The sequence below is a fragment of the Octopus sinensis genome, linkage group LG9 (genome assembly GCF_006345805.1).
Source record: "Octopus sinensis linkage group LG9, ASM634580v1, whole genome shotgun sequence".
NCBI lineage: Eukaryota > Metazoa > Mollusca > Cephalopoda > Octopoda > Octopodidae > Octopus > Octopus sinensis.
Genome location: NC_043005.1, coordinates 31,878,367 through 31,902,733, shown reverse-complemented (window position 1 = coordinate 31,902,733; position 24,367 = coordinate 31,878,367). Strand labels below are relative to the sequence as shown.

Below are 24,367 nucleotides of genomic sequence, written 5' to 3'. Positions count from 1 at the left end.
TATATATATATATATATATATATATATATATATGCGTCTTAACAACCTTTTCAATAGTCTTGACTCTGTCCATTATTTACACTGCATTTCTTTTTGTTTGTTTGCGTGCATGTGTGTGGGTCAGTGTGTGTGTGTGTATGTGTGTGCCTATGCATGTATGTGTGTGCACGCACATATATATATATATATATGTGTGTATGTGTGTGTGCATCTGTATGTATGTATCCTGTATATTCATGTGCATGCATGTCCGTGTTTGTGTATTTTTTATGTATGCGTGTGTGTGAGCGTGTGTTTGTATATGTATGTACCTCTGTCTCCTTGTGTATCTATATGTGCACACACACACACACATCTTTATGAGTACATACAGAGATACAGATGCATACTCACAAACACGCACACACACGCAAAACACACACACACGCAAAACACACACACACACACACAAGTACGTATATGTATTTGCATATTTGAGTTTATATATATATATGAATATATGTATGTATATGTGTGTCTGTGTATGTATTAATATATATAAACACAGACCCATACTATCGATCATACAGGTTATATATAAACACTCGTCTAAAATACGTAAAAAATTCATACACACCGTCAGTAAAGATGGCTATAAATATATATGTATATATATATATTTAACGCTAGGCCGCTCCCGTGTTGTCCTCTGTAAATTTTGTTTGAGAAAGGAGAAACCAAGCCCAATGCCAGCTGCCTTAATCTCACGCCGAGCCAAAAGACGAAATTTTTGAGGTGAGGAGATAAAAAGGTACGTGATTAAATATAAAAGATAAAAATGGAGGAATGGGGGTGAGATAGAGAAACTAGAGAAAAAAAATTATATAACTTATGTGTGAAAACAGCCAAAAGCGAGTACACCCTCCCACACATACGCTAAGTCTTGCTCGCCCATTAACTTTGATGGCGGCGGGTGGGGGTGGGGGGTGGGGGATGGAGCACACGACTGGGAGAATTGTGAATAGTAGCAGAAATGCAAAGATTACAGAAAATGTGTGAGAAGATATAGAGCAACAAGCTTATACAAATTATCTATCTATCTATCTATCTATCTATCTATCTATCTATCTATCTATCTATCTATCTATCTATCTATCTATCTATCTATCTATCTATCTATCTATCAATCTATCTATCTATCTATCTATCTATCTATCTATCTATCTATCTATCTATCTATCTATCTATCTATCTATCTATCTATCCCACATATTTCCCCCCTTCCTGCATTATTTCTTTATTTCTTTCCTTTATTTTTTTCCACCAAATCGAGATCAAATTGCATGTTTGTTTTGTACAGTCTGTAGAGAACTACCAGCCGTTTGTTCTCATTTGTTTACTTCTTCGGCGATGAGACAGTTTTAATAATAGTTTCACACACACACACACACACACACACACCACACACACACACACACACATGCACCAGACACAAAAAGCTACAGAGCGGCCTGGTAACCTTCAACATTATCAGCTATTGGAGCAACGTATCATATCAAATAACATACGAGAATTGACACAAATTACCCAAGTTAGTTGGCACAAAACCTTAAAAGTGACATTCTAAAGCCGATGCAACTCTCAGGTTCGATTCCCGGTGAAGCTATTACACTAGCCCTGTTACTGTCATTCGGAAATTGACCAACATCACAACACTTTTACTCCCTGTAGCCCCGAAGTCAACAGGATTGATGTGGTGGGTGCTTATCAAGCATTTATAGGGCATTTATAGGGCGCGTGCCAAAGATTCTATCGTTTTGTAAACATGATAAGAAAAACGTTTAAATCTTATGAAACCGAGTAAACACTTAATAGAAATATTTTATTTATTCTAAGGCGGTGAGCTTGCAGAATCGTTAGCACGCCGTGAGAAATGCTTAGCGGTGTTTCGTCTGCTGTTACGTTCTGAGTTCAAATTCCGCCGAGGTCAACTTTGCCTTTCATCCTTTCAGGATCGATAAATCAAGAACCAGTTACGCACTGGGGTCGATGTAATCGACTTAATCCGTTTGTCTGTCCTTGTTTGTCCCCTCTATGTTTAACCCCTTGTGGGTAATAAAGAAACAGGTATTTCGTCTGCCGCTACGTTCTGAGTTCAAATTCCGCCGAGGTCGACTTTGGTTTTCATCCTTTCAGGGTCGATAAATTAAGTACCAGTTACTCACTGGGGTCGATGTAATCGACTTAATCCCCTTGTCTGTCCTTGTTTGTCTCCTCTATGTTTAGCCCCTTCTGGCAATAAAGAAATATATTATCTAGTCTAAGCAAGCACAATTTCATATCTTGCCATCTTTTATGACAGCTGGCAAGTTTCTTTGGTAACTGGAGGCACCTTTCTTTATACTATCGTACTGGGCCTTGTTTTGCTAACCGTTCCGTAACACCGGGCAACAAAAAAAGATTTATTATCTGCTAGCCAGACAAATGGTGCTTTACAACGCTAAATCGAGTATGCTGATTCCGAATCTGAACTTAGAATTGATATAGCACGTCAGGATTTTGAGTTATGCACATAATTATGCATTAATACTATATTAGAATCAGGAATAGTTAAGTTCAAGGTAAATAATTATCATAATAGTATATTAGTATGGTATACAGTAAATTTATGTTCAAGGCAAATAGTATTATAATATGGTACATAGTATATTTATGTTAAGGGAATACTCACTTTATTTTTGATATGCTCAGCTCAGAAATGTTTGAGACACTTGCTCTTGCGCTTATGCGTCGTGCTGTCTCCCGTTGTTGGAACCAACGGTAGTCACCCATCATGCGTGAATTGAACCGACCTTGATACCTCGTTTCCATCTCAGATATGTCCTGGTGGAACCGTTCACCATGCTCATTACTGGCGGCACCGAGATTCGTTGGAAAAGAATCGAGGTGAGAATGCAAGAAGTACATTTAAGGGCCATTCGGCATTCCATTCTTTCATACGCTGTTAGCATATTTATTAAATCAGCGTAGTTTTCAGCTCTATGATTTCCAAGAAATTCCTGTACAACTAATACAAATGAATCCCATGCCATCAGCTCAACTGGATTCAGTTTACCTCTGAATTTGCTATCAGATATCAATTCTTTGATCTCGGTTCCAACGAATTTGCCTGCTTTCAATTTTGCGTCACTTTCCTCTGCACCAAATTTTAATTTTAGGTACTGGAAGCCACAACTATCGTATGTCATTGCTTTTACAAAGTTTTTCATGAGACCGAGTTTGATGTGAAGGAGTGGAAGGAAGTTCTTTTGCGGTTCTAACAGTGGCATATGCTGCACATCGTACCAACCAACTATGCGCTCATCACTTTTACAGTGTAATGATTGCTGTCGCCGTAGCTGTTCCAAATACATAAGAAGCACATATTTTTGGTATATCCCAGCTGCAATCCTAGGAGGAGGGAAATCATCTTTAAATCACAAATATCCCACTTATGAACTGAGTAATTAATTCCTTTCAGATTGAGTTCTATCGATTCATAAGTTTCTTCTATACTGACAACATGACCCACAGGATTGGTAAGTTTTTCATTACCATTATGTAACAATACAGCTTTGAGGCTAACCTTACTCAAGTCTATAAACAATCTCCATTCGTTAGCCACGTGCACGTGTCCTAGTTTTTGCATGAGTGTATTAGCGTCAGTACAGAAACAAACATTATTTTCATGCTTGAAAAAGACAGAGAAGCCTTTATGGTTTATCTGTCTTTTTTAACGGAAAATGGAAATTTTCGTACTTTGCTGTAGGAGATTCCGTTGTTGTAGTTTTGATTCCTGCCCTTTCTTTTGACAATGCTAGGTCTCTTGCTAAATCGTTCAAATCTTCTTGATTAAACCAGTTTGGCTCAATTTTCTTAGTATCAACTACGTACTCTTCTTTGATAGGAGAGTCAGGAGGTTCATCGTGCGACGTGTCAAAATTTTCAAGTGGAACAGGGTTCTTGAAATCACGTGGGATCGGTTTTAGAGCCGACTTACAATCTGCATACACAATTTTTGCTTTGGTCTTCTTTGAGAAACCACTAATATTAGTCATGAAAAAGTAACAATCAGACATGACTGGTTGGCTCACGCCATACCATTGGTACAGCAAAAGGCATTCTCTTCCGTTGTCCATTCAGCCGCTGTGTAAGTCCCAAGTAACACACGGTGCAGCATATAAGAAGTTCCCTCCTCTTGTCTTGGTCACCCGAAATAATATTTATAGGCAATTTTTAATTTGGTGGTAATGTTCTTCCGCTGATCACGCGGAGCAAATTTTCCACAAAAGTTGTCTGGGTGATCCATACAGTCTCTCCTATTCATGATCCAGCACAACGAACACAGTTAAAACAGTAATCACACAGAGCGAGAGATACACATACCACACGTGACAGCAGCGCAAACGACATAGAGTTACCAAGAACAAACTGACGTATTTGGCATTTCACACAATATGTGAACGCCATCTACTGCTAAACTAAATAATGAACTTTCTCATCGTTTGTTTTTTTGCTGTTATTTCTTTAATTTTGAATTAAGACCGCTTTCAATTTAGTAAATTTTATAACTTGGCCTATATATAGTCGAAAGTATAGCTGTAATCTTGCGCATGCGCATAACTCAAAATCCTGACGTGCTAGAACAATTCTGAGTGCGGATTCGGAATCAGCATCCTCGATTTAGTCTAATGCACACGCTTTTGCCTCAGTAGCAAAATCTTTGTTGTCCAGTGTAATTTGTTTTTGTGTCACGTCAAAGATAAAGTTATTGATCAGCACTGCATTATAGCTTCCAAGATGATTGCATAGGAAATATTACAATTTTTTTCAAAAACTGTAACGGATTGTGTTAGAAAGTAATTACCCAAAATGGAAAATGTTACTAGTAAATAGAAACGCACAACATTCCTCCCCGCAACATGATACATACATACATACATACATACATACATACATACATACATACATACATACATACATACATACATACATACATACATATATACATACATACATAGAGAAAGTGAAACACGGAGAAAAGCTAGATCAAAATCACTCTACATACGGATAGATAATCGTATATGCACTGGCACTTACGTGCATATACGATTATACATGCGTATGTGGGAATGTACTGATGTCCTCATACATGCATATATACAAACTAGATGGAGAACGTTTAAGCGTATGTAGAGTAATGCTCATATATAAACTAATGTATACGTCTTCCGTGTATTTGCTTCACTTTGTTGTTGTTGTTGTTGTTGTTATTATTATTATTATTATTATTATTATTATTATTATTATTATTATTATTATTGCCATTGCCTTTGTACAGCTTCTAACGCTGGAGATGTACTGTGGTGTCAGCTGTTCACTACCAGTGAACTAAGGTAACACGTCTTATTTTTCGAGCACCTTCCGGAGTATTCGGGCGGTTCCAAGCAGTGCTGTTTTCTGCAAGTGTTCCACCCTTATTGCAGCCTCTATTTGTTCCATGTACTTCTGAAGATTTTGGCTCACTGTTCCCAGGACTCCGAAAATTATTGGTACTACTGCTACCTTTTTCATCGACCACAACTGCTTAACTTCCCAAGCTAATCTGTCACATCTCTCAACTTTTCTTTCTTTCTTATCGCATACCTTTTTGTCAGCTGGGTATGCTATATCAATCATCCAGCATAGTTTGTTTTCTTTCTCATGACTCTGTTTGGCTTCCTATTCTCTATCTCATGGTCGCACTGAATCATAAAATCCCATAGGGCCTCTCCATTTCTATTTTCGACGATGATTTCGGGTTTGTGGTCGTACCAATTTTTTGCTCTGTCAAATCCATACTTGTTGCAAAGTGTTCAATGGACAAACCTGACTATATTGTCGTGGCGTCTCTTATATTCCATCTGGGCTAGTAACGTACATTGGCTGGTAATATGCCATACGGTTCCACCATTTTGTCCACAGATTCTGCACTTATCATTTTCTGATGTGTTGTCTATTCTGTATTTTATGTAGTTTGTTCTTAGTACTTACACTTGGGCAGCACAGATTAGAGCCTTCGTTTCCGGTTTTAAATGACTTTTAGTCAGCCACAGCCATCTTTTTTCTCTGGCTGTCTTATCTTCAACATTTCTATGAAATTGACCATGCATTCTTTTCTTTACCCACCTATTTTCAATTTCATTCGTTTTCAATTTCTTGTATAGTGCTTTATCTTTGCAATCTTTCATTCTACACAAGCCTGACCGTCTTACTTCTAATAATAGCGGTTCTGTGGCATTTTATACATACTATGCTATGTTGTTTTTTTCTGTTATAATGCTGTGCTCGCATCCAATAAGTTCTCTTCCCCCTCTTTTTCTTGGTACATACAGTCTGTCTGTCTGTTTTGGGTGGAGTGTCCCATATCTAGTTAGCAACTTCCTTGTCTTTCTGTCTTAGCTGTTTAGTTCGCCTACTGTCCATGCAGTTACCCCTGCTCCATATCTAAGGGGTGGAACAGCCCAGGTGTTGATAGCCTTGATCTTATTCCGTCCGTTTAATTTCGACTTAAGCATTAGTCTCAGTCTGCGCAAGTACTCCACCTTAAATTTTTCTGTCATCTCTTTCTCCATCAATTTATCCATTTCCAAAATTCCCTAGCACTTATAGCCCGTCTCTTCTATCTGCTTCATAACCTCACCCCACGGTATTTTTAGCCCGTCCATACATTTGATTTTGCCTCTCTTCAAGAATAACACACTACACTTCCTCAGATGGTCGAGTAGCCCATCCCGCTCAAAAGGTCCGTGAATAAGGATTGTTTAAGGATGTTGAACGAAACACAACCCATGTTTCCAAAGGTGAATTATTCAAACCTCCAAGAATTCCTTTCAACACACGGCTATGATGCTCCCCCATTACTTCTGCATATATCAACAGCAACTAAGGGACATGGCCAACTGGTTAAGGTCAAACAACTGACAAGCAATTCTGTGGTATTGAGCAGAATATTTGCTGTAGCATCTTTTATACCAAGACAAACCAGTGTACATGATAACACTTCCAATCACTTAAGATCAGAAGTCATGAGAGCCACTGCCTGGTACTGCATCAGGGCATTTATTATTATTATTATTATTATTATTATTATTATTAATATTATTATTATTATTATTATTATTATTATTATTATTATTATTATTATTATTATTATTATTATTATTGTTGTTATCAATAATAATAATGTGGCGAGCTGGCAGAATCATTAGCACGCTGAATGAAATGCTTAACCGTCACTACGTTATGATTTCAAATTCCGCCGAGGTCGACTTTGCCTTTTATCCTTTCGGGGTCGATAAATTAAGTACTAGTGAAATACTGAGGTCGATGGAATGGACTTACTCGTTACCCAAAATTCCAGGCTTTGTGCTTTTAGTAGAAAGGATTATTATTGTTATTATTAAATGAAAACTCACAACTTATTTTGCTGGGTACGATGGAAAGTGTCAACTGTTCACAGCCAGCAGACTAAGGTGACTCTTATATTTATTTACTCGTCATGCTTCAAGAACCCTGCGAAGAATTCTTGCAGTTCCAAGCAATGTTAATTTTTTTGGTGTTCTACCTTCACACTTGCACTAATCTTTTTCAGTCATTTTGTAGTTGAGTGCCGACACTTCCAAGTGCACCATTTAATATTGGTATCAGGTGTACTCTTTTTATTGACCACAACCTTCGTATTTCCCACTTCAAATTGTTTATTTTTATTCTTTCACATGGATCCTGTTATCACCGGGGCATGCTATGTTGATTATCATACAAGCTTATTCACCACAACAATGTCCAGTTTCCGATGTCTGGTCGAGTGATCGCACTGGATCATTGCACCCAGGATTTTGCAAGTCTCATTTTCAGTGACTCCTGAACTTTTCTCATACCATGTCTTTGCTGTTTGTAGGCCGTGATTTCCACAGAACTCCCAATAGATCCTTCTTTCTACATTGTCATGACATCTTTTGTATTCGCGTTGTGCAAATTTCGGATATTACATCATGTCTGTTCATCTTCCCAAATTTTTGCTTTCCTCCAATCAAGTCATTGCTCCAATATTTCATACTTTCACTGACAGATTTCCCCATATTTTCTATCAAACATACTCATTGTTTTATTTATTGAACTGCGCAGCATCATGTCCTGTGCTTTTATAATCCAGCCATGCTTCACTCAATCCCATCAATCTGCGTCTGCAATTTCTGATTACCATTTTATAAACTAACAACTGGTCTTTAGTTGCCCTACTTTGCCTGCTGCGCTCTTTCTGTTCCACGGGAAGTAAAATGTTACTTTCCAGATTATATCACTTCTCTGCCAAGACACAGGTCATAAGGTTCCACATAAGTGGTAAACAGGTTGTAGATCGGAAATTTGACATCAATTTACCTTTCAAGGCAGTCTTTAAAAAGTGACATGAGATCCTGTAATTGATTTTCTATTAAATCCTCTGGTTCGTGTTCATACCATTTTCCCGTTGTTTTGAAACCACACACTTCCCTAACATTCCGATGCACTCTTTCACCTAGACAACCATATCTGCGCTTATACTCCTTTTGTACGAATATACTACACTCACTCAAAAGGTGAGTGATACGTTCGTTTCCTATCTTGTAGATTCTACATTTGCTGTCTGACTGAATGTAGTTGATCATTACCTTTATCAGATTTGTTCCAATGGCTTATCCCTAAGGGGCTAAAATTAGTGTTTCGGTGTCTTATATCTAGTTCCTGGCCATGTTTCGGACATCTCCCTTCTGAAGGAGGATGATGTCCGAAACATCATAATTAGTTCTTTCCATGTCAACGAGGAACGAACTTAGCATTTTTCGTGTACCTATCTCGTTTTGTTCATTTCTTCGTATTTCGCTCTCCCCTTCTCTCTCTCACGTTCTCTCTTTCACTGTATATATATAGATATCAATGACAAAAGATCGGGTGTTACATAATCCCCTTCCTTAGCTTACAGCCATTTCAGCCACTAAGAACCGTGCACTTCGAATTAAGTGCCTACAGATCTTATTGCTTCTATGGAGTCGAACCATACTAATACTGTGAAGTCTAAGTACACTGAGTTACTGAGTTCAGCTAAGCAGAATCATAGCACAATGTAACACATGTTTTGTTTATTTGTATTTTTTTAATGTTCATATATGCATTTTTTCCACTAAATTAAAAAATCACATTCGTTTTGACGTAACATCGATAGTTATTTATTTATTCCTAATTTCATATTTGCTCGTTATATTTGTAACTTTTCTCTACAGCACTTTGATGGTTCAATCTATTCTAGTATTGTAAGGATAATTACACAAAATTTAGTACATTTTCATATATTGAAAGGTATGTAGGAAGTATAATATTAGTTAGAACAAAAAGAAACAATAAAACTCTGCACTGTAAATGCCTTGATAACTCTTTTCTTAAGATGAGAAGTGCTTTGACGATAGAGATTTTCTGGAGTGTAATACCTTCATCTCTTCTGACTAGAGATCATATATAATCTCCCATCATAGTAGTATCCCATCGTCCTTGGTATCTTCTTTCCATATTGCGATGTCCTGAGGAAATCTCTCACCATTCTCCTCATTGACATCACCCAATCTTTCGGGGAAAAATCTAGGTGAGAGTGCAAAAAAATGAACCTTTAAGGACATACGATAAACCATTTTCTTGAAGTTTTCAATAAGCTTTGCTATCAGCTGTTTGTAATTAGGATCCTTGTGATTTCCTAGGAATCCACAAACTACATCATGAAATGCACACCAAGCTTCTTTTTCAACTTTTGTCATCGCTGTTTCCAGTTTCTTCGATTTTAACATTGCAATTACTTGGGGCCCAACAAATATGCTACCCTTGATCTTAGCCTCAGATAGCTTTGGAAACATAAGACAAATTTCTTGAAAAGCTTCTCCTCTAAAATCTAAAACCTTCACAAACTGTTTTACCAATCCGAGTTTGATATGAAGTGGGGGTAATAAGATTTTGCTGTAATCTACTAGAGGCTGTTTGAGAACATTTAACATTCCTGGCTGCAGTTCTACTCGTGGGGGCCAATGTACTCTCTTGTAATGATCATCATCAGCTCTGCTGTCCCATAAGCAAATGAAACACGAATACCTTGTGTATCTCCTTTGCAAGCCAAGCAAGAAGGGAAGCATCTTGAAATCACAACAAACATCCACTTGAACTCAGCGTAATTTATTTTGTCGAGAGGTTCTTTGACATTATCGTAATTTTCTTTCTTCTGTATAGAGTGTGCAAGAGGCAAAGAAGGATATTTATTTCCATTATGGAGCAACACTGCTTTAAGGCTTTGTGTTGATCTATCTATGAACAGTCGCCATTCTGCAGAATCATGCTTGAGTCCAATAGTAGTAAACAAACTAATCACATCTTTACAATAACACAGATCATTAATATTTTCATAGTAAATTTCAAATTCTTCATGGTGTTTCCAGTACACAGATGTCTTGCAGTCTTCCCCCAGTAGATTCCATTCCTTCAACCTTGATGAAAGAAGTTCAGCTCCTGACATAGTAAGACTCAGATCTTTGATTAAATCATCTAACTCACTCTGATTTGGAAAGTGAGGCTCCGAAGTCGTTCATGGCACTAAAGCTTCTTGGCTGCTGCTACTTGTTGACTCCTCAGTTGGAATATTTTCTGGTGGTAGTGGTACTCGTAGACTGTCATCATGTGGGACAAGTGCTCTAGATGATGGTATGTCTGGATACTGAAGAGCTAGTTTTCTTTTCACGTTTCTGTACTTTGTCACATTGATCATACAAAAGTAACAGTCATCGTGATGGTTCTTTGGCTCTCTCCATACCCTTGGAATGACAAAAGGCATTGACCTTCCTGTACCTTTTAACCATCCTTCTAAAATAGATCGACAGCTTCCACATATCACACGTGGGGCCCATAGTTTGTCCTGGTCACCCATGGGCATTCCGAAATAGAGTCTGTACGCTATCCACAATTTGGCACATTTCACGATCTTATGTAATACCTGCTTTTTTTCCAATATAATAGCCACACACATAGCAAAATGTATCTAGAGAATTTTTACATACTCTAGTAGCCATCCTGAAAGAACTTATGATCTGAAAGAGAAAATTAGACATACATTTAGTAGCGAAACATTATAACAATACCGAATGTATAATAGCATTGAAAGTCGACCTATTTTTTAAACTGTTGATGATCGCAAAAAATAATTTCATTTTTGGAATCAGCAGAAAAAAATGGATTGATGAACGTTAAAAAAATACAATAAACAAATTTTTTTTTGAAAATTGTTACGTTGTGTCAATGGGTGTATACATGCATGTGCATGTTGTGTGTGAGGTGTTTCCGTATAAATCCTGTCTACTTGATATCACTCACAAAGCTGTAAAAGAGGTTACCTACCCAATTTAGTCCGACTAGAAATTGAACATTGACATCTGCGAGGTGACCTATTTAACCATGTAAACCACATAGCTAGGTCTGCACCTATGAGTGGTTGGCTTACTTTTCTACACTGATACACAACTGGGCTGTTCACATGGAGTAATTGTCAACAATATCTGACAGCGAAGAACCTAGAGATATTCCATAAATTATTAGTTGAAGGGAGCACTGGTCTACTACTACTACACACAGACACATATACATATACATATACACTCACACACATTCATACACATGCATACATATATGACATTATTCAAGTGTGCTGAATAAAGGAATGATGAGCGTTTGTCCTCTTAATTCTATTGATATTGTCATGTATGTTATGGTTTGTTGATTTACAGTCGTTACAAGTATATGTGTGTATGTAGAACAGTTGGCATTATATATGTGTATGTTGGACAGTTGGCATGTGCGTGTGAATATATATGTATGTATGATGCGTATGTGCACATACATTTGTGTATACACTGTTATGCCTGTCTGCGCATGAATGTTTACAAGCTTTAAAATACATCAGTACATATCTGGATACACACATACACGTACACTCACACACACAGACACACACATGTACACACGCACGTATACAAACACACACACATACACACGCACACACGCACACACATACATACACATGTATTCATGATTTAAGTTCTTTTTTCTTGTTTTCATCACCCAACCTATATATACATTTACGCATATTGTTTATTATGATTCTTTAGATACCAAATTAATGTCTACATGTAGAGTAATGATTAAATAGTCTTTGTACAACTGAAATGAAGAACTACCTATATAAAAAAGACGTCAGAACTCTAAAGGATCATAATAAACAATTTGATTTGGAATGGAATAGTCTCTTTATGTCTTTTCTGTATGATAAAGGCAAATCTTTTTACCCGCTTTGTAACAGTGAAAAGTATTTCATCCTGTTCTCAGAGAATCCTCTTGTAAACATGTTTATTGAACGCGTTTATCGTTGCAAACATTGGCAGAAATATACCTTTAGTTCCTATAAGTAATTTCTACCATTCTATAAAATTCGACCTTTTGACTGTCTTCTTACATTTTACTTCAACTAAATATATCTACTTCCATGCCTTTAAGCTTTATTCCTATTCACCTATCGCTCTACATCTATCCACAATTAGTTTTCTGCTAATTTCTTTCTTTCTCCTCCTTCACTTTCTATAAACTACCTTTGACGTTATATCTACTAACGGAATTTTAAACAAAAACTTGCTAGCGTTCCCTTCATCATATACGCAGTCACCACATTCTTTTAAAATATCTTATTCATGTGTTTGGTTTCTTTCTTTCCCTGATGAGAAGATTGCACTGTTTTACACCATTTTATTCCTACTGGAATAATACCAATGTTTTCTTCGAAACATATGTCGAAAGTAAAAAGATTTGAATAACACCTGCGTTTAACTTCTTATATATATATATATATATATATATATATATATATATATATATATATATATATATATATATATATAACAATATATATTATATATTATATAGATATATATGTCTGTGTGTGTGTGTGTGCGTGCGTGTGCGTGTGTGTGTAGTATATATATGTATGTATGTGTTTTATAAGCTTAGTTTGAGTGTGTGCGTGTGTGTGTGTTAATATATATAAGTTTATGCATGTCTGTAAATGAACATAATGTAAATTTTGTATATTTATATTTTCCGGCATTCCCATGTTTATAGACTAACTAGTAAATATACGTGATAATGCGACTGTGCATGTGTGGGGAGTGCGCGTGTACGCGTGTGTGTACGGTGTGTGTGTGTGTACGGTGTGTGTGGTACGGTGTGTGTGTGTGTACGGTGTGTGTGTGTACGGTGTGTGTGTGTGTGTGTACGGTGTGTGTGTGTGTGTGTGTGTCAGTGTGCGTGTTGCCTTTAAACCTCTCTCCATATATATATTATATATATATATATATATATATATATATAACAATATATATTATATATTATATAGATATATATGTCTGTGTGTGTGTGTGCGTGCGTGTGCGTGTGTGTGTAGTATATATGTATGTATGTGTTTTATAAGCTTAGTTTGAGTGTGTGCGTGTGTGTGTGTGTTAATATATATAAGTTTATGCATGTCTGTAAATGAACATAATGTAAATTTTGTATATTTATATTTTCCGGCATTCCCATGTTTATAGACTAACTAGTAAATATACGTGATAATGCGACTGTGCATGTGTGGGGAGTGCGCGTGTACGCGTGTGTGTACGGTGTGTGTGTGTGTGTACGGTGTGTGTGTGTACGGTGTGTGTGTGTGTACGGTGTGTGTGTGTACGGTGTGTGTGTGTACGGTGTGTGTGTGTGTGTGTCAGTGTGCGTGTTGCCTTTAAACCTCTCTCCATATATATATATATATATATATATATATATATATATATATATACATATATATATATATATATATATATATACATATATATATATATATATGCATGTGTGGAGGCATGTCTGTGTGGTAAGAAGTTTGCTTCTCAACGACAGGGTTCTGGGTTCAGTCCCACTGCATGACACCTTGAGCAAGTGTATTCTACTATAGCCCCGAGCCCTATGAGTGGATATAGTAGACGGAAACTGAGAAAAGCCCGTCATATATATGCCAGAGTAAGCACATAAATGTGAAACAAAGTGGAAAAAAATAGTACTCGAATAGCGGAAGTAGAGTAATATGCTTTATTAATAAAGCTGCAAACACATCACAAAAGCTGTTACTCAGGGTTTCACGTTCCCGTTCGTCGGACAGTTTTGGTTGAGAAACTCAAAACAAAAAACTGTCTGGCGAACGGGAACGTGAAACTCTGAGTAATAGTTTTTGTGATGCTTCTGCAGCTTTATTAGTAAAGTGTGTGAGTATATATATATATAATATATATATATATATATATATATAATATATATATATATATATATATATATATATATATATATATATATATTTACATTTATATGTTTGTGTATCCATGTTTGCCCCTCTCCCGATCGCTTGACAGCAGGTGTTGGTGTATTTACGCCCAATTAACTTAGCAGTTCGGCAAAAGAGACCGATAGAATAAGTACTAGGCTTACAAAGAATAAGTTCTGGGGTCGATTTGTTCGACTAAAAAACGGTTCTCCAGCATGGCTGCAGTCAAATGAAACAAAAGAATAAAAGAATAATAGAGTGTGTGTGTGTTTGTTTGTGCGCGTGTGTATCGTGTAGGTACGGGGTAGTATCATATTTTAATATCATCTCCATCGAAATAGTTACCTTGCTCAGCAATACACCGGTCCCAGTTTTCCTACCACTTTTAGAATCCTGTTTGGATGTTGTTTTCCGTAAGCGAGATAAGGACCTTCTGCTATTCGCTCTGGATCTTGACAACGCTGTTAAAATGGTGACCTTGAAGCCGCCTTATCATCTTGGGGAAGAGATGGAAGTCTGCAGGTGCCAAATCTGGCGAATAGGGCGGGTGCGGAAGTGATACCATGTTGTTTTTGGCGAGAAACTCACTAAATCGCAGACTACAGCATTCATGTGATCACAAAAACACAAATTTCACAACTTGCGAAATAAACACAGGGATGTCACTCGACACACTACCTCATGAAGTTCACTGCTAGTTCTTGTTGTGAGCGCAATCGTGTGCTACCATCTGTTGGCGCGCTACAGTCCGAGAACTTTTTGATAACGCCTCTATATGTGTGTACGCAATAGTTTCTACGTAGTTTCCATTAGCCAATTTCCACTTACAAGTCTATGGTAAAAGCTAATTGCAAGTTGGTGTGCTTTCTATAGACATACGTACCATTAACGTAGTTCTCACGGAAATTCAGCGTGACACAGAATTTGACCCTTTGAATTACAGGTACAACGCATTTTTGCCAGCTGAGAGGACTAAAACAACATAAAATAAAGTGTCTTGCTCAATAACATAACGCGCCGCTGGGACTCGAGCTCACTACCTTACAATCATGAGCCGAATATCCTAATCGATAAGCCACGCATCTCCACTAACACATTTAGTTGTTTATGTACCACTTCACACCTCTCCAATCTAGCAAAACTAAGTCCCTAAAGACAATCGACATAGAACAGATGTGATTACGCTTTTCCTTCAAAATTCATTGATTTCATTATAAGCTTTTTTAATATATAAAAATTGTGTGCACTTGTTATGCATATGTCTTGTGTCAAAGAGTTCACTCAGTTCTTCCTTCCTCATCGCACCCACATCTATTAAACACGTCTATCAACGAACAACCTGTAGATGTTATTCCCCCATATTGCTGTTAATTATATGGAACACTAATCTAATGGTCTTTTTAGGACATTATTAATGCGTTGTACAGATCATTGAGTGTATTCAGTTCTGTCCTAATAAATATATCTACACTGACATCTGAGGACATTATAAAGTTGATTTTACTATTTTACGGTGCTATTGTTACAGTTAGAGTCTGTTGGTTCTTTAAGATTCTTGCAAATTCTTGTAAACCAATGAGCAGAGTAACGTCAAACCATCACCCTCAAACGCAAGAAGAAATACTCTTGTCTCTAAAGTAAACCTCTGTCAAGTAATCCCCAAAGCAACATAGAAAAAATATTGTCTGTGTAATCCCCAAAACATTTTAATCTGTAAACAATGTCAAAACATTGTCAAAAGTACTTTAAATGTAGATAATAGCAAACGTCTTTTACTGTCACCTTAAGATCACACTATCATCTTAAAATCAAATTACTTTTATAACAAATTTTCTTATGTTTTCACAGACATTCTCTAGAATAATACTCTGTGCAAAACAAAAAGTAAGGCAGCCGGGTCATAACACCAACTTGAACTTCTAAATTGTATCTTGAGGTCTCTGGGTGAGACTTGTAGTCAACTTATACAAATACAAAGCAAAAGCCAAATATATAATAATAATAATAATAATAATAATAATAATAATAATAATAATAATAATAATAATAATAATAATAATAATAATGCAGATATCGACAAAGCCCTGACCCATCAATGGCTAATGGCCTCTGGCTTAAAATCTGAAACAGAGGGGTTTATCATAGCAGCTCAAGATCAATGCCTACCAACAAGAAACTACCAGGCCAACATATTAAAGATCAGAAGCAGTCCAACGTGTCGTGTATGCAAGCAACAAAATGAAACCATTGACCATTCCAAGTGCAGTCTTCTAGCGCCTACAGAGTATCTCAACAGGCACGATAGAGCTGCACAATATATTCACTGGGTAATCTGTAAAAACCTGGATTTGCCCCATGAAAAAAACTGGTGGGAACACAAACCACCCCCAGTGCTTGAAAATGACCACATCTCACTCCTCTGGAACTTCACCATTCAAACTGACAGGAAGATAGATGCAAATAGGCCAGACATCATATTGAAAGACTTCAAACAAAGAACATGCCTCCTCATTGATATGACTGTCCCAATCGATATAAACGTATCTGTCAGGACCTACCAAAAACTGAGCAAATATAAAGATCTTGAAATAGAAATCAGCAAAATGTGGAAGCTGAAGACTAAAACAATACCTGTTGTCATAGGTGCCCTGGGAATGATAGCAAAAGGGGCTGATAGCTACCTAACTCAGATACCAGGAAACCCAAAAATGGCAGAAGTTCAAAAGATAGTGCTCATGGGAACTGCTCATATCGTACGCAAAATACTCTCTATGTAACCTCAAGGTTTAAAACAACCATAATTTTCGGTTTAAAAAAAAAAAAAAAAAAACTTTTTTTTTAGACATTCATTAGTACAACATCCCCACCCCCCAAATATATGGCACACTAGGCATAACAACAACATGAACTTCCAACCCTGTTGTCTCTTGAGGTCTCTGGGTGAGACTTGGAGCCAACTTGTACAAATATAAAGCAAAAGTCAAACATAGAATAATAATAATAATAATAATAATGATAATAATAATAATAATAATAAAAATAATAATAATAATAATAATAATAAGTGGCACTGTCACCTCTATCTGATATGCTAAATAGAACTAGATGCAGATATAAATGTTACGGCAAAACGTTCAACCACCTTTTATATATATTGATGACCTAAAACTATACGCTGCAAATGACAAACAGCTGGAAACACTATTAAAGACAGCTCACGGATTTACCAAAGAAATAGATATGAAATTTGGATTAGAAAAATGCACCAAAGTAACCCTGAAAAGAGGAAAACTAGTTAAGAGTAGCAACATCACACTAGATAAAACCAATGAAATAAAAGAATTAGACCAAAGCCAAACTTACAAATGCTTAGGACTCCATGAACTAGATAAGACACAACACACACAAATGAAAGAGAAAATAAAAAAAGAATATTATAGACGAGTTAGATCAATACTAAAAACAGAGCTCAATGCTAAAAACAAGATAATAGGTATTAACACTTTAGCTGTCCCAGTTATAAGTTACAGCTACAATATCCTTAACTGGACACTAAATGAACTGACCAAAATAGATAGGAAAACAAGAAAAATACTGACAGGATCTAGGATGCATCACCCAAAATCTGACATAGAAAGACTATATATACAACGTATAGAAAGTGGTAGATGCCTTATACAGCTGGAAAACTACTATAAAATAATCACCATAGGACTGCAAAAATATCTACTTCAGAAGGAAGTAAAACTGATACAAATAGCGGCAAAACACGAGCAAAACAAAAAACTGTTCTCAGTATTTAAGGAAGCTGACAAATACAAACAAGAAATCATACCACCTAATAAACACAAAGAAGAAGAAGAAGATGAAGAAACAACAAAAGCTATAAAACAAATGAAATCCAAACTAAAACGAGAACAGAAAAGAACCATGATAAAACGATGGCAAGAAAAGCCCCTTTATGGTAAATACTGGACTAAACTAATTGCAAAAGAAATAGACAAAGAAAAATCCCAGCAATGGTTGAGAAGCTCAGGACTCAAAGCAGAGACAGAGGGATTTTTAATTGCAGCACAAGACCAAAGCCTCCCCACCAGAAATTACCAAAAAACATGTAATGAAGAGAAATATAACAAGTAACTGCAGAATATGTGGAGATGGACAAGAAACAATAAATCATATTATCTCTGGCTGCTCAGTCCTGGCTAAGAAGGAATATATTCACAGACATGACAGAGTTGGAACCTACATACACTGGAAGCTATGCCAACATTATGGAATAACAACAGAAAAAAGATGGTATAGGCACACACCAGAAAAGATCACAGAAAACGAGAAAGCAACCATACTCTGGGATATGCCGATACACACAGATAGAGAAATTAAGGCCAACAGACCAGATATAGTTGTCAGAGATCATGAAGAAAAAAATGCTTTCTAATTGATGTATCAATACCGGCAGATGACAACGTGTCTCTAAAAGAAATTGAGAAACTTTCAAAATACAAAGACCTGGAAATAGAAATAGCCAGGATGTGGAATCTAAAAACAGAAACAATCCCTATCATAGTAGGTGCATTAGGCATGATAAAAAAATATTCAGACAAATACATAACAAAAACACCAGGACTTACAAACACATATAACATACAGAAAATTGCACTACTAGGCACTGCACACATCCTACGCAGAACACTTTCCATACAATAACCATCAGAGCATCACAACAAATCACAGCACATACCCAAGGCACACAGAGCTGCGCTCGGTAGTGAAGTGAAAGCACGCTATAAAAATAAAACTACTGAATAATGATAATAATAATAATAATAATAATAATAATAATAATAATAATAATAATAATAATAATAATAATAATAATAATAATAATAATAATAATAATAACAACAATGATAAAATACCCTGATGCAGTACCAGGCAGTGGCTCTCGTGACTTCTGATCTTAACTGATTGGAAGTGTTATCATGTACACTGGTTTGTCTTGGTATAAAAGATGGGCTATAGCAAATATTCTGCTCAATACCATAGGTTTGCTTGTCAGTTGTTTGACCTTAACCAGTTGATCATGTCCCTTAGTGGCTGACGATATGTGCATCTCTGATCACGAGCAGAAGTAGTGGGAGAGCATCATAGCCATGCGTTGAGAGGGATTTTTTCGGGTTTGAATAATTCACCTCTGTAAACATGGGTATTTCGTTCAACATCCTTAAACAATCCTTATTCAGGGACCTTTTGAGTGGGATGGTCTACTCGATCAGAAAAAAATTCTAACTGGGCCCCACCTGCAAGGTCATGTGCTGTTTTTCTTGATATGAGATCACCATGTCGCGCACATATGTTTGCGATGCATGTGCCTGGTGTACCCTTATCAGATGGGTAGTCATGATGGGTATACTTGGCTTCGTATATTTTACCCCAGTGTCACTTTGATGGCATGCACTACTCTCTCACTCAATAATAATAATAATAATAATAATAATAATAATAATAATAATAATAATAATAATAATAATAATAATAATAACAATAATAATAATAATTCAACTCCGACCCCAAAAAGTTCTATTCAACTCCGACCCCCAAAAGTTCTATTCAACTCCGACCCCAAAAAGTTCTATTCAACTCCGACCCCAAAAAGTTCTAATTCAACTCCGACCCCCAAAAGTTCTAATTCAACTCCGACCCCAAAAAGTTCTACCAAGAACTGGGCAAAAATAAAATAGAAGTCACTGCAGCACCAACGGCAGAAGAATTGGAAGAATTCTGGAGAGAAATATGGTCGGCGAACGAACAGCCAAAAATAAAGGAGTATGAAAATAACAAACTCGGCATCTGAACAACTTTGGACACCCATAACAACTGAAGAGGTCACCCAGGCACTGCAAAAACTAAGCAACTGGAAGGCACCTGGGCATGACAAGATCCCCAACTTCTGGTTGAAATATCTAACAGGAATGCACAAAAAGCTGGCTGAAAACTTTAACAGCATACTAGTAGAGCCAGAGACAATGCCTGAATGGCTCACGAAGGGGAAAACCATCTTAATTCCCAAATCAAATGAAACAACAAAACCAGAAAACTACAGACCAATAACCTGCCTCCCTACTATGTTCAAGGCATTTACTGCAGTGATATCGCAAAGGCTGAACAAGCACCTGGACGAAAACAAACTGTCCCCAGAAGAGCAGAAAGGATGCCGCAAGGGCTCATATGGCTGTAAAGATCAACTAATGATTAATAAAGCCGTAACTGAAGACAGCCACAGAAAGAAGAAAGGCCTCAGTATGGCCTGGATTGACTACAAAAAGGCGTTTGATAGCATCCCCCACACATGGATCCTCGAAACACTAGCCATTAACAAAGTAGCACCAACAATCATAAAATTCATAGAGCACTCTATGAATAAATGGCAAACAGTCCTACACCTCCAAACAAAAGAGGGACTCATGAAAACCAAAGACATCCCCATTAGAAGAGGAATATTCCAGGGAGACACGCTCTCTCCACTCCTTTTCTGCTTGGCACTGTCACCTCTATCTGATATGCTAAATAGAACTGGATGCGGATATAAATGTTACGGCAAAACGATCAGCCACCTTTTATATATGGATGACCTAAAACTATACGCTGCAAATTACAAACAGCTGGAAACACTATTAAAGACAGTTCATGGATTTACCAAAGAAATAGATATGAAATTTGGATTAGAAAAATGCGCCAAAGTAACCCTGAACAGAGGAAAACTAGTTAAGAGTAACAACATCACACTAGATAAAACCAATGAAATAAAAGAATTAGACCAAAGCCAAACTTACAAATACTTAGGAATCCATGAACTAGATAAGACACAACACACACAAATGAAAGAGAAAATAAAAAAGAATATTATAGACGAGTTAGATCAATACTAAAAACAGAGCTCAATGCTAAAAACAAGATAATAGGTATCAACACTTTAGCTGTCCCAGTTATAAGTTACAGCTACAATATCCTTAACTGGACACGAAATGAACTGTCCAAAATAGATAGGAAAACAAGAAAAATACTGACAGGATCTAGGATGCATCACCCAAAATCTGACATAGAAAGACTATATATACAACGTATAGAAGGTGGTAGAGGCCTTATACAGCTGGAAAACTACTATAAAATAACCACCATAGGACTGCAAAAATATCTACTTCAGAAGGAAGGAAAACTGATCCAGATAGCAGCAAAACACGAGCAAAACAAAAAACTGTTCTCAGTATTTAAGGAAGCTGACAAATACAAACAAGAAATCATACCACCTAATAAACACAAAGAAGAAGAAGAAGATGACGAAGAAACAACAAAAGCTATAAAACAAATGAAATCCAAACTAAAAATAGAACAGCAACGAGCCATGATAAAACGATGGCAAGAAAAGCCCCTTCATGGTAAATACTGCACTAAACTAAACGCAAAAGAAATAGACAAAGAAAAATCCCAGCAATGGTTGAGAAGCTCAGGACTCAAAGCAGAAACAGAGGGATTTTTAATTGCAGCACAAGACCAAAGCCTCCCCACCAGAAATTACCAAAAACATGTAATGAAAAGAAATATTACAAGTAACTGCAGAATATGTGGAGATGGACAAGAAACAATAAATCATATTATCTCTAGCTGCCCAGTCCTGGCTAAGAAGGAATATATTCACAGACATGACAGAGTTGGAACCTACATACATTGGAAGCTATGCCAACATTATGGAATAACAACAGAAAAAAGATGGTATAGGCACACACCAGAAAAGGTCACAGAAAACGAGAAAGCAACCATACTCTGGGATATGCCGATACACACAGATAGAGAAATTAAGGCCAACAGACCAGATATAGTTGTCAGAGATCATGAAGAAAAAAAATGCTTTCTAATTGATGTATCAATACCGGCAGATGACAACGTGTCTCTAAAAGAAATGGAGAAACTCTCAAAATACAAAGACCTGGAAATAGAGATAACTAGAATGTGGAACCTGAAAACAGAAACAATTCCTATCATAGTAGGTGCATTAGGCATGGTAAAAAAATATTCAGACAAATACATAACAAAAACACCAGGACTTACAAACACATATAACATACAGAAAATTGCACTACTAGGCACTGCACACATCCTACGCAGAACACTTTCCATACAATAACCATCAGAGCATCACAACAAATCACAGCACATACCCAAGGCACACAGAGCTGCGCTCGGTAGTGAAGTGAAAGCACGCTATAAAAATAAAACTACTGAATAATAATATAATAATAATAATAATAATAATAATAATAATAATAATAATAATAATAATAACAACAACAATAATAATAATAATAATAATGATAATAATAATATTAATAATAATAATAATAATAATAATAATAATAATAATAATAATAATAATAATAATAATAATAATAATAAAAATAATAATAGTTTAAATGTTTTTTCTTTTATGTTTATAAGTTTTGCTGTGGTTTACAGTTTTTGCAATTGTACAGTTTATATATATTGACAGGTGCTTATCTCATTAATTTCTTTTTATCGTGCATTAAATTGTGTTGTTGCAATAAAAGGTATGTGTACATATGCGGGTAGTCAGGGAGAAAAGAAAGATAAAATTGTAGATATTAAAGTTTTAAAATTTTCTAGAGATCCGATCAGAGACGACTGTAGTGTTTTTGCAATAAAAATGATGTTTACATTTTCGAGTACCCAAGGAGAAAGGAAAGAAAAGAAAAAGAGGGTAAAATTTTCACAGAAAATCGTAGATATTAAAGTTTTAAAAAAAATCAGAAATTAAAAATTCAACGATATGAACATCAGTATACACACACACACACACACACACACACACACACACCACACACACACACACACACACACACAACACACACACACACACGCGCGCACACAAACACACGCACAATCGTTTTTACTATCAGTAATTATAAAACTAAGGTGAACTGGTTCTTTTCGAGATCGCTAGTACTAGTAAACGCATTTGATCTCTGCTGACCTCAAGGGTGTGGGGCCTATTTTGTCTCGTTATCGCACAGGAACGCCCACAGCTGATCTCCTGACCATCTGCCGAATGTATTTACAAAACCTGTAGAATTTCGTCTATTCACCAAGCTGCTTCTCTTTCTCCTACTCTTAAGATGGTTACAATACCAGTGATTGTGGGAGCACTTGAAATGACCAGTAAACGAATTAAAAATTAGTTGAGAATGATCCCTGGATTGCTATTCATGCAGGGAGCGCAAAAGATAGTATTAAGTGTTAACTGCAAACGTAAACAGACTGTATATGAAAAGAAAGAATGGTGGCAGAGGACTGGTTAGTATAGACCATTGTACAAAGAGGGAAAGGAGAACGCTTGCTAAGTAGTTGATAATTACTAACGAAGATCTGCTGCAATATATCAGGATCCATATTATTATTGATGTTTTTAAATGCTATATGTAGAACGATGGTGATAATGATAATCATTGTGTTTATGGAGGCGACTCAATGCAAGCACGTTATTTATATATATGCGTATGTACATACATGTGCACGTGTATATACTAATAAAGAGAGGAAGAGAGAAATGTGTAGTGACGTCATGTTCCAGTGTGCGCACACGCAACGTCATTCTTCAGTGTGCGTGTGCGGAACGTCCTTCTTCAGTGTGCGTGTGTGGGGTTGGAACCTTCTGGAACCTTCTGGAAAGGCATAAGGAAGTTCCCTCATGCACATGCGCTAGAGACTGAAGAATAAATTCCATAGCGTTCCTTAATAGCATCGGGGACTTGAGACACGGCGATAGAAGGGAAAGGACGTATATTTTGAAACCTGTGATCAGCCTATTCTCCTGTCCCAGACGCTTAGGAT

General features: G+C 36.5%; 2 protein-coding genes across 4 annotated transcripts in view; one reads left to right on the top strand and one right to left on the bottom strand.

Moving 5' to 3' along the window:
* Positions 1-790, bottom strand: part of LOC115215645 (D-amino-acid oxidase-like) — a 58,016-nt gene extending 57,226 nt beyond the window's left edge. The window contains exon 1 of one of the 3 annotated variants that reach the window (XM_036505873.1): positions 617-790. The gene's annotated coding sequence lies outside the window, so the exon portion shown is untranslated. Of the gene's footprint in view, positions 1-612 lie in introns of all 3 variants that reach the window. The other 2 variants (XM_036505871.1, XM_029784895.2) reach the window with 2 other exon arrangements.
* LOC118764817 overlaps positions 716-24,367 on the top strand; it is a 52,743-nt gene continuing 29,091 nt past the window's right edge. The window contains exon 1 of the mRNA XM_036505869.1: positions 716-790. The gene's annotated coding sequence lies outside the window, so the exon portion shown is untranslated. The remainder of the gene's footprint in view (positions 791-24,367) is intronic.